This window comes from Dama dama, chromosome 1 (assembly GCF_033118175.1).
Source record: "Dama dama isolate Ldn47 chromosome 1, ASM3311817v1, whole genome shotgun sequence".
NCBI lineage: Eukaryota > Metazoa > Chordata > Mammalia > Artiodactyla > Cervidae > Dama > Dama dama.
In genome coordinates this window covers 28,277,900-28,290,212 of record NC_083681.1, presented here as the reverse complement: position 1 = coordinate 28,290,212, position 12,313 = coordinate 28,277,900, and the positions used below count along the sequence as shown (strand labels likewise).

Here is a 12,313-nt window from a genome sequence, read left to right as displayed (position 1 = left end):
GGTGGACTGGTTTAATCTCTTTGCAGTCCAAGGGACTCCCAAGAGTCTTCTCCAACACCACAGTTTAAAAGCATCAATTTTTTGGTGCTCAGCTTTCTTTATACTCCAACTCTCACATTCATACATGACTACTGGAAAAACCATAGCTTTGACTAGGCGGATCTTTGTTGGCAAAATAATGTCTCAGCTTTTTAACATGCTTTACTATGCTGGTCATAGCTTTTCTTTCAAGGAGCAAGTGTCTTTTAATTTCATGGCTGCAGTCACCATTTGTAGTGATTTTGGAGCCCGAGAAAATAAAGTCTCTCACTGTTTTCATTGTTTCCCCATCTATTTGCCATGAAGTGATGGGACCAGATGCCATGATCTTAGTTTTCTGAATGTTGAGTTTTAAGCCAACTTTTTCACTTTCCTCTTTCACTTTCATCAAGAGACTCATTACCTCTTCTTCGTTTTCTGCCATAAGTGTGGTGTCATCTGCATACCTGAGGTTATTGATATTTCTCTTGGCAATCTTGATTCCAGCTTGTGCTTCATCCAGCCCAGTGTTTCTCATGATGTACTCTGCATGTAAGTTAAATAAGCAGGGTGACAATATATAGCCTTGTCGTATTCCTTTTGCTATTTGGAACCAGTCTGTTGTTCCATGTTCAGTTCTAACTGTTGCTTCCTGACCTGCATACAGTTTTCTCAGGAGGAAGGTAAGGCGGTCTGGTATTCCTATCTCTTGAAGAATTTTCCACAGTTTGTTGTGATCCACACAGTCAAAGGCTTTGGCATAGTCAATAAAGCAGAAGCAGATGTTTTTCTGTAACTCTCTTGCTTTTTTGAAAATCCAACAGATATTGGCAATTTGATCTCTGGTTCCTCTGCCTTTTCTAAATCCAGCTTGAACATCTGGAAGTTCACATACTGCTGAAGCCTTGCTTGGAGAATTTTGAGCATTACTTTGCTAGCGTGTGAGATGAGTACAACTGTGTGGTAGTTTGAACATCCTTTGGCATGGCCTTTCTTTGTGATTGGAATGAAAATAGACCTTTTCCAGTCCTGTGGCCACTGCTGAGTTTTCCAAATTTGCTGGCATATTGAGTGCAGCACTTTCACAGCATCATCTTTTAGGATTTGAAAGAGCTCAGCTGGAATTCCATCACCTCCACTAGCTTTGTTCATAGTGATGCTTCCTAAGGCCCACTTGACTTCACATTCCAGGATGTCTGGCTCTAGGTGAGTGATCACACAATCATGATGGTCTGGGTCATGAAGATCTTTTTTGGATAGTTCTTCTGTGTATTCTTGCCACCTCTTTTTAATATCTTCTGCTTCTGTTAGGTCCATACTGTTTCTGTGCTTTACTGTGCCCATCTTTGCATGAAGTGTTCCCTTGGTATCTCTAATTTTCTTGAAGAGAATCTCTAGTCTTTCCCATTCTCTTGTTTCCCTCTATTTCTTTGCATTGATCACCGAGGAAGACTTTCTTATCTCTCCTTGCTATTCTCTGGAACTCTGCATTGAAATGGGTATATCTTTCCTTTTCTCCTTTGCCTTTAGCTTCTCTTCTCAGCTATTTGTAAGGCCTCCTCAGACAACCATTTTGCCTTTTTGAATTTCTTTTTATTGGGGATGGTCTTGAACACTGCCTCCTGTACAATGTCATGAACCTCCATCCATAGTTCTTCAGGCATTCTGTCTATCAGATCTAATTCCTTGAATCTGTTTGTCACTTCCACTGTATAAACATAAGGGATTTGATTTAAGTCATACCTGAATGGTCTAGTGGTTTCCCCTACTTTCTTCAATTTAAGTCTGAATTTGGCAATAAGGAGTTCGTGATCTGAGCCACAGTCTGCTCCCAAGTGGAGGATGATAACTTCAGGCTGAGCATGGGCTTCCTGAAACACTGCCCTTGTTACCCTACCACCAACCAATCAGAAGAAAATCACACACCCCGCAGCCCCTAACCCTTATTTTGCTTTTAAAAGCTTGTCCCTCAAAAGCATTGGGGATTTTGAGGTTCCTGAGCATGAGTCACACATTCTCTTAGCTTGGTCCTTGTGATAAATCTTCCTTTGCTCCAAACTCCAACATTTCCATTTGTTGGGCCTCACTGTGTTTCAGGCACAGGAACTTGCGTCCATAACATCTTTTTCTCTTTGTGGTCATGCTCTGGGGTGGGTCTGTTTGCAACTACTGCACCAGGCACGGGAGTACTCAATGGGCCCTTTCAATCTAGCAACTCATTTCCTTTGGTTCAGAGAAAACTTCCTGAGTAATTCTTTGACAGTTTCCCTTACCCGTCTCTTACTGGAACTCTTATTGTCTGAAGGTTAGAGCTCCAGGATTGGTTCTCTCACATTCTAAATTTTCATCTTTAGCAACTTTCTTTATGCTGTAATCCTCCTATTGTGTTTTGGCTTGTTTATTTTGATTTATTTTATTTCTGTAATTTTTTAAATTTCCAAGAGCTATTTTTCCCCCTGACCATCCATGTTGTCATTTAAAGAAAAACTCTATTCTTGTTTTATGGTTAAAATATCTCTTCTTACATCTCTCTGCATTTTTCCTTTTTCCTTTTCTTCTCCCTGTAAAGACTCTCTTTCTGTACATTGCTGTTTTCTACTTTTTATTTTGGCCCATATTTTTCATATGAGAGACTCTCTTTAGATGTACTATGATTCTTGATGGTCTGCTTGTAAGTGGAAAACTCTTACGGTGCTCATGGGCATACTACAAAGCTCTAAAGTAAAATAGTCTGGTATTGGCATATGAAGAGGCAAACAAATAGAACAGAATGATGAGTCCAGAAGTAGGTCCAAGAATAAATGGAAATTTAATATGTGAGAAACATTAGATCTTGATTAATGGGGAGACAGTATTGAAACAACTAAATAGCTATTTGGGAAAAGATAAAGTTGGATTCATTCCTCATACCATACACTCCAAAAGCATGAAAGATAAATGAGATGAATAAACTTCAAATGCATGAGGGATCTAAATGAAAAGATGAAGCCATACAAGTACTAAAGAAAAAATATAGGTGATTCACTTTATAACTTGAGAGTAGTGACACACTAATTATGACGTTAAATCCAAAAGCAAAAAAAAAAGCAAAAAAAAAAAAAAAATCCAAAAGCAGTGAATGAAAAGATTAATTTGACTATACAAAAATAAAAATATTTTGCAGGACAAAAGATCAAATTTGTACCAATAAGCAAAATTAAAAGACACATGATAAACTAAAAGAAACTATTTTATGTGTATTGTAGTTTAAAGCAATTTAATGCATAAGAGAAAAGGAATAAGACAATCTTTTAAAAGAAAGATCCTGCAGTTAAAAATTTGAATTAGAAATATCTATAAGAAGTCATCAAGTTTTTCATATATCTCATACCGTTTATTAACTGCAAGAGCCTACAAGCAAAATCAACCCAATGGCAATGAGCATGCTATGCTAAGCACAGGACCCTGCTTCATAAATACCATTTTTCACTAAAACAAACCAAGTCCCCTTGCAGAAATGGCTGTTCCAGATCTGGGGCAAACTAAGGACAAGGTGAGTTCGGGAAATCTAGTTGCATCAGAAATCAAGGAAGAACTCAAAGTGTCAACCTGACTGGCTAACGAATGCTCAGATAGCTGGTAAACATTATTTCTGGGTGTTTCTGTAGGGCTATCTCTGAAAGAGACTAGCATTTGACCTGGTGGAGTAAATAAAGAAGATTTCCCTCCCCAATGTGGGTAGGCATCATCCAGTCTTTTTTTTAAAAAATTACTTATGCATTTATATGACTGCACTGAGTCTTAGTTATAGCACTCAGGATCTTTGATCTTCGTTGCAGCATGTGGGATCTAATTCCCTGACCGGGAATCAAACCAGGTCTCCCCCATTAGTAGCACAGAGTCTTAGCCACTGGACCACCAGAGAAGACTCCATCATCCAATCGTTGAAGGCTATGAATAAAACAAAAAAGCAGAGGAAGGGCAAATTCCATCTCTCTACTTGAGCTGGAACATTCACCTTCTCCAGCCCTTGTACATTGGAGCTCCTGACTTTTGGACTCTGACTGGGGATTAACATGATCAGCACCCCCACCCTACCTCCTTTTCTTGGAATTTTGAGTTCATCCCAGGGCTTACACCCTTGGCTCCCTTGGTTCTTGGACCTTTGAGCTTAGACCAGCTTTCCTGGAACTCCAGCTTACAGATAGCAGATTGTGGGACTTCTCAGCATCCCTGATAATGAATCTCTTTAGATATTGGTCCTGTTTCTCTAAAGAATTCTGACTTATAAATGGGATGTGTTAAAAGAACACAGGAGTAGCTTGAAAGGGCTCATACTAGCCAAATTTCTAAGAAGAGATTGAGTATCAAATATGGCTATACTGTATTGTAATGAGTGTGAACTGTCACAAAAATTGAAAAAGAAAATAATTCCCTGAGTCCAAAGTGACAACCAAGAGAAAAAGATAAAATTTAATTTACCACCATTGAGGAGAGTATGTAAACATTTCCTTTGGGCTTCCCTTGTGGCTCAGCTGGTAAAGAATCTGCCTGCACTGTGGGAGGCCTGGGTTCAATCCCTGTGTTGGGAAGATCCCCTGAAGAAGGGAAAAGCTACCCACTCCAGTATTCTGGCCTGGAGAAGACCATGGACTGTATAGTCCATGGGGTCAAAAAGAGTCGGACATGACTGAGTGACTTTCACTTTCTTCTATAAATTGATCAAAGGAAACAGTTAAGCATTTACCCTGATGTTCAGGAAGAACTGTAGTCCACCCCCATTGATAAGGGAGAGCTTTTCTCTATAGAATGTCAGTTAACACATGTAGCAGAAATGATAGAAAGTCACCATTTTGCAGCTCCTCCAATGAAATAATCATTTCAAAGAAAGATCTTGAATGTGTGCTAATTCATCAGGTTGCCAAGGAACAATAGAGTGCCAAGGGATCATATGTTAGTTACAAAGGGAAACAGCATGTCTTCACAACTAAGAGACCTCCTCGTCACCATCCTGACAAGTGATGAAACTTAGGATCCCTAACAGTGGGACACCTGGACACTGCATTTCTCCTGATGTGATATAATGTGAAGTTCCTGCTATCTCTTTAGCACATTCTTGTCAGCAATACGTTAAACATAGCCTGAACATAACTGAGTCTCTAGCTGGATTCCAACTGATGGGAAATACAGACGATAGAGAAACAAGGTTAATGACACTACAAAGAAACCATCAGACAGTTTAAGAAGATGGGACATTCTACAAGACAACTGGCTTTGTCTTTTCAAATAGTCAACGTCATTTTTAAAAATGTGGGAATAATTCAGTGAAGACTAAAGAGTAGTGACAACCAGGGGCAATGCATGAAGCTTGCCTGAATCTTCTTTTTCAATTTAACTTTTATTTTACGTTAGAGTATAGTTGATTTACTATATTGTATTGGTTTCAGGCATACAGCAAACTGATTCAGTTATATATATACATTTATCTGTGCTTTTTCAGATTTTTTTCCCTGTGTACATTATTACAGAATATTGAGTAGAGTTCCCTGTTGACAGTAGGTCCTTGTTGATATCTATTTTGTATATAGTAGGTATGTGTATGTTAATCCCACAAACCCTAATTTATCCCTCCCCCTACCTTGATTGGATCTTGATTGAGAAAATAACAAAGCAATAATAAAAAGCTTATTAAATGAAAAATGGGAAAATTTGAGCATAGATTGTATATCCAATGATATTATGGAATTATTATTAATATTTCTAGGTATGATAACTGTATCATGGCTTTGTAGAAGAGTGTCCTTAATTTTTAGAATATGCAAGCTGAAGTTGTTTAGAGGAAAAGCACATGCTACTTGCAACTTTCAAAGGGTTAAGCATACATATAAAATATATATGTAGAGAGAGGAAGTCAACATGATAAAATGTTAACAATTACTGGGCTTAGATGGAGAGTATTAGGGTGATCATTGTACTGTTCTTTCAATTTTTCTATATGTTAGAAAAATTTCATGGTAAATTAGAAGAAAAAGCGAAGTTGATGTGAAGCCTTGAGTCCATGGGTCACTTTATAGTGTTTCATCTTGACCACAAAACCCCTCCAAAGTGTGTCTTTAGGCCTATTAATATTTTTTTGGCTTAAACTAATTACACAGGGAGAATGTTCCAGTCCCCTTTCTGTTTAGCTTTAGCCAAACAGGCCAACATTTTGACCAAAAGGAAGGATAGTGTGTGAAGAGAGAGTCTTATAACCCAATATATAAAGTTTTACTTAAATCCTCTGTTTTTAGGTATAGAAATCCTGGCCACAACAATATCTCATTTTCCCCAGGCCAGAGACCTGCTCTTTCACTCTTTCCAGAGAATGAACCTCTGGCTTCCTGCTGCTTTGGGGGGAAGGACAGTAACCCAGCTGAAAAGAATATGTGGCTGCTAATGACTGAGCTTTCAGGAGTTTAGTGATACAGATCTGGGGGTTTCCTGAACCTTTTCCACTGCTGCTTCAAAATCCATCTTCTCAGGTGTGTTCAGTTATTATCGTCTGACTATCTACAGGTCTTCCAGCTTCCAAAATTCCTTTTATCTCTTATTCTCTTTGTGGGTTTATGCATTTTTTTTTTTTAAAGTGCACTTCTGTGACATTTTATTGGGATTTGAGAAAACAGCAGACACTAATGTATGTAATCAATCCATCAGCCTTTACTGGAAGTCAATCCGATGTTCTTTAGCCTCTTTTTCCCATATGCTAGTTTGAAGGTTATCTCTTCTTTGTATTCTTTAATGGGTTGTCCTTGAAATTTTAATCTTTCTGTTTGACTTAACAAAGTCTAAAGATAATCAATATTCTTATCTTTTTTCTGAATAATGCAAAGACTGCAGAAAGCTTTCACTTTGACCTCTCCTTTCCCACTTTCCACACTACTTTGGTCTAATATTTTCTTCATTGTTTCCAATATCTCCTGTGAAGCAGTCCCTTCACTGATAATATTTATTGAGGCTCTCTGCCATGTGGCAAATGGTGTTCTGAGCACTGGAAGTACAACAGTGAATAAGAGAGACAAAACTACTCATAAAAATGTTTAAAAAAATTTTTTATATATTTACTTACTTATTGGCTGCACCAGGTCTTAGTTGCAGCATGTGGGATCTAGTTCCCTGCCGAGGACTCGAACCTGGGTCTCCTGCATTGAGAACACAGAGTGTTAGCCACTGAACCACCAGGGAAGTCCCATAAAAATGTTTTATGTTAGGTTGAACTATATGAAATTTCCAATATTTTGCCAATTTTTAGTTGTAAAAGACTCATCTCAAGTTGGTTAAATATATGTATATTTAAATATATGTATACATATTTACATAAATACATGTAAAATCACTAATGCTTTTTTAATTTACCTAAACAGTTACTAATTTCATTGTTTATTGCTTCCATGTTACTTGTATCCCACTCCTCTCTGGATCTGTTTCATTTCAGACCCTGAGTAGTTCCTTTTAAAAACATCTTTATTTATTTATGGCTATACTGGGTCTTCACTGCTTCATGGGCTTTTCTCTAGTCACGGTGCACTGGTTTCTCATTGTGGTGGCTTCTCTTCTTGTGGAGCACAGACTTTAGGGCAAGTGGGCTTCAGGAGTTGCAGCACATGGGCTCAGAAGTTGTAGCTCTTGGGCTCTAGAGCACAAGCTCAGTAGTTGTGGCATGCGGGCTTAGTTGCTCTGCGGCAGGTGGGATCTTGCCAGATCAGGGACCAAACTCATGTCTCCTGAGCTGGCAGGCGGATTCTTTACACTGAACCACCAGGGAAGTCCCCTAGTAGTTCTTTGAATGAAGATCTGTAAGTGATAAAAGTCCTTCTCTGAAATTAACCTGTTACTCTTGAATAACAGTTTACTTGAGTATGATTCTTGGTTGGCCATTCATTTACCTCAGTCCTTTGAAGATATATTGCTGATAAGCCAGCTGAGAGTTTAATAATTTTCATTTGTAGATAATTAGTCTTTTCTGTTTGGCTGATTTTAAGATACTTTGTCTTTGGTATTCTGCAGATTCACTATAACGTGTCTTGATTTGTATTTGTTTTAATTTAATTTTAATCCTACTCAAGACTCAGGGTGCTTCTTATGTATGATGATTCAGGTCACATCTTTCTTCAATTTTAAAAATTTCTCAGTCATCATCTTTTGAATATTACCTGTTTTGAAGTGTCTCTGTTCTCTCTGCAGAAATCCTGGTAGGAATATATTGGGCCTTCAAATTCTGTTCTTCATGTCTCTTAATATTTATTTATTTCTGGCTGCTCTGGGTCTTGGTTGCTGCACACAGGCTTACTCTGGGTGCAGAGAGTAGGAACTACTCTCTCATGGTGGTGTGTGGGCTTCTCATTGTGGTGGCTTCTCTTGCTATGAAGCATGGGCTCCAGGGTGTGCAGGCTTCAGTTGTTGCGATTCATGGGCTCCAGAGCACAGGCTCAGTAGTTGTGGCATATGGACTTAGTTGCCCCACGGCAACTCTGTGGGATCTCTCCGGACCAGGGACCAAACCCATATCCCCTGCATTGCAAGGTGGATTCTTATCCACTGTATCACCAAGGAAGTCCAAGAACAAGGTACATTTTCATCTTTATAAATATATTTAAACATTTTTTTTGCTTTACATCCAGGTTATGTTGTCAATTACTGGACTGGAAAAAAAAAAAAAAAAAAACAGATGGCTAACTCTCTTCCAAAAATGCAGCTGTCTGTGAAACCCAGCTAGTCCAGGTGACTCAGACAGTAAAGAATCTGCCTGCAATGCAGGAGGCCTGGGTTCAGTCCCTGGGTTAGGAGGATCCCCTGGAGAAGGGAATGGCAACCTACTCCGGTATCTTGCCTGGAGAATTCCATGGACAGAGGAGCCTGGCAGGGTGCAGTTCATGGGGTCACAAAGAGTCGGACACAACTGAGTGACTAAGCGCACACTATGCAACAGGGAAGCAGTGAAGACAAGGAAGCTTAAACAAGTTTTGTGGGAATAATCTGGTTCAAGACACTTCACAGTGTTATCTGACTCTCCTTGTTGTATTATCGAAATATCTGGTTGTCCCACTATTTGATGATGTTAAATTTGATCACTTGTTTAAGATGACCCACCAGATTTCTCCACTACAAAAGTAAAGTTTCGTGATTGATACGTAATCTGTGGGGAAGGCATGTATGCATTCCTTTTCTCAATAATGTTTCATTTAATGGTTTTAGCATTTATTGATGAAGCTTGCCTGAATCAAATATTCCCTGAGGGTTGCAAAATAGCGATTTAGAAAAATTACATCATTCCATTCACATGTATTAGCTGTTTTCTTCTATAAGTAAGAGCTTTTAGGATATTGGGTTTTGAATCCAAAGACCTGAACAAAAATGTTCAACCTGAATCTAATGATGAGGAAATTAGTTAAATTCATATCATCTTCTCTGGACTCTTCAAAAGAAGGCAGTGTCTAGGCTGGTGAATACTGTTCTTAATGTAAAGAGATGACAGAAACATAACAACCTGAGGAAGTGTGTTGGATCCCAAATTTAAAAAAAAGGACAGAGAGAGAGAAACCAGCTAAAAAAGCCATTTTGAGAGAACTGGGAAAACTTGAATATATGGTATACATGAGATGATATTGAAGAATTATGTTAATCTTCATAGGTGTGACAGTGGTGTTCTGTTTATGTCCCGTGTCCTTATTCTTAGGAGATGTATGTTGAAGTATTTAGGGTGAAGTGTCACTCTGTACACAATTATTTAAAATGGTTCCTAGGGACTTCCGTGGTGGTCCAGTGGTTAAGATTTTATGTTTCAATGCGGGGTATGTTGGTTCGATCCCTGGTCAGGGAGCTAAAATCCCACATGCCTTGCAGGCAAAAAAATCAAAATATAAAACAGAAGCAATATTGTATCAAATTTAATAAAGACTTTAAAAGTGGTTTATATATTTACAAAAACTTAAAAATATTGACATGGGAGACAGCAGGAGCTTTTCCACCATGGCCTCTAGGCTGATCTCCGTCCAAGTGGAACCAGGATGCCACATGGGGGGCCTTGATGAGAAGGTTAGTAAACCACTGCTGTGGGAACTATTTCTCCAGGCAAGGCCAGTAGTCAACATCCACACGCCAAGGGATAGAGTCACTGGTCAGCACCAAGGCTATGGTTTTGTGGAATTCTTAAGTGAGGAAGATGCTGACTCTGCCATAAAGATGAACATGATCAAACTCTATGGGAAGCCAATACAGGTGAACAAGGCATTAGCTCACAACAAGAACTTGGATGTGGGGACCAACATTTTCATTGGGAACCTGGACCCAAAGATCCATGAGAAGTTGCTTTATGATACTTTAAGTGCCTGTGGGTTCACCTTGCCAACTCCCAAGATTATGTGGGACCCTGACATAGGCAACTCCAAAGGTTGTGCCTTTATTAGTTTAGTTTCATTTGATGCTTTGGAGTTCAGTGATTGAGCCATGAATGGGCAGTACCTCTATAACCTCCCCATCACTGTTGAAGGACACAAGAAGGACTCCAAGGGTGAGTGCCATGGCTCAGCAGCTGAACAACTTGTGGCAGCACAGAACCACTCTCCAAGGCTGACCACCCTCATCAGCTGTTTGCCGATGCACCTCCTCCACCATCTGCACCCAATCCTGTGGTATCATCTTTGGGGTCTGGGCTTCCTCCTCCACGCGTGCCTCCTTCTGGTTCTGTCCCACCCCCAGTACCACCTCCTGGAGCCTTCCACCTAGGATACCCCCAGCTATGCCCCCACCACCTATGCCTCCTGGAGCTGGAGGACATGGCCTCCCATCAGCGGGAACCCCAGGGGCTGGACAACCTGGACACAGACACTTACATCTTCACCCATTCCCACTGGGTGGGATGCTCCATCTAGAGATGTCTCAGATGCAGCTGGCCCACCATAGCCCTCATGGCTTGGGACAGCCCCATGCTGGGCCCCCTGGCTCTGGGGGGGCAGCCACCACCCCAACCACCACCTGGAATGCCTCACTCTGAACATCTTCCCATGAGCATGCCCCACCCCCGCCAAGGGCCTCTGTTTGGCTCTACCATGGGACTCCCAGATCCTATGCCTCCACGTGGTATGCATGGACCTCCTCTACTGATGCCCCCTCATGGATGGATACACTGGCCCTCCATGACCTTCACCCTATGGCTACCAGTGGGGGCCGTTCCCTCCACCCAGACCCACTCCCTGGCCTCCAGTTCCCCCTCGAGGCCCACTTTGAGGCCTTCTCCTTCCGTGATTTCTCATTGTCTTTCCTCCTATTATAGCCTCCCAATATCTGTTCACTTCCTTGGACCAATCAGAGTTGCGATAGCACTGAGGGCCTAAGGCACTCATCCCTTGCAGGCCTTTCTTTTGTAAGTGTAATTTTTTTCACAGGAGGTTTTATTTATTTATTTTTTCTATGTTGGCCCTATGTGTTTTGCAAATACACAGAGAAAATAAAATAAAATGGTTCCACACACATATGTGTACACCTAACATGTAGAATTACCTCCAACTGGCCCAAACATTTTAAAAACTAAAACTATAAAATATCATCAAACAGGGAAGCAAGTGTGTGTGTCTTGCATCTACCTACTGTGTTATTCTAGGTTTGACCAGAAAAACAGAAGCCACTCAGTTTTTCAAGTGTGAAAGACTATATTGTAGGAAATTAAAGGTTGATAAAAATGTTGGAAGGGCTGAAGGAGTTACCATCTCAGTTAGTTCTTGAAGGGCTGATTCTCAAAAACTCACCTGTAAGTGGCTACAAATGCGAAAGTGAAAGTTGCTCAGTTGTGTCCAACTCTTTGTGATCCCACGGGCTATACATTCCACGGAATTCTCTAGACCAGAATACTGGAAAGGGTAGCCTTTCCCTTCTCCAGGGGATCATCTCAAACTAGAGATCGAACCCAGGTATCCTGCAATTGCAGGAGGATTCATTACCAGCTGAGCCAGAAAGGAAGCCCAAGTATACTGGAGTGGGTAGCCTATCCCTTTTCCAGCAGATATTCCCGACCCAGGAATCAAACTGGAGTCTCCTGCATTGCAGGTGGATTCTTTACCAACTGAGCCATCAGGGAAGCCCCTACAAGTGGGAATTATCTTAGTTGGCAAAGCCAATGAGAGTGATTCTTAAGAAAGTCACCCAGGGGGCTTCCCTCGTGGTCCAGTGGTTAAGAATCCATCCGCCAATGCAGGAAACACGGGATTGATCCCTGTTCTGGGAACTAAGATCCCACATGCCTCAAGCCTGTGCATCACAAATACTGAGCTTGGGAACCTTG

General features: G+C 40.5%; 1 pseudogene; it reads left to right on the top strand.

Annotated features, from left to right (window-relative positions):
• Window positions 1-3,514: 3,514 nt before the first annotated feature.
• Window positions 3,515-11,262, top strand: LOC133039975 (splicing factor 3B subunit 4-like; annotated as a pseudogene).
• The last annotated feature ends 1,051 nt before the right edge of the window (window positions 11,263-12,313 follow it).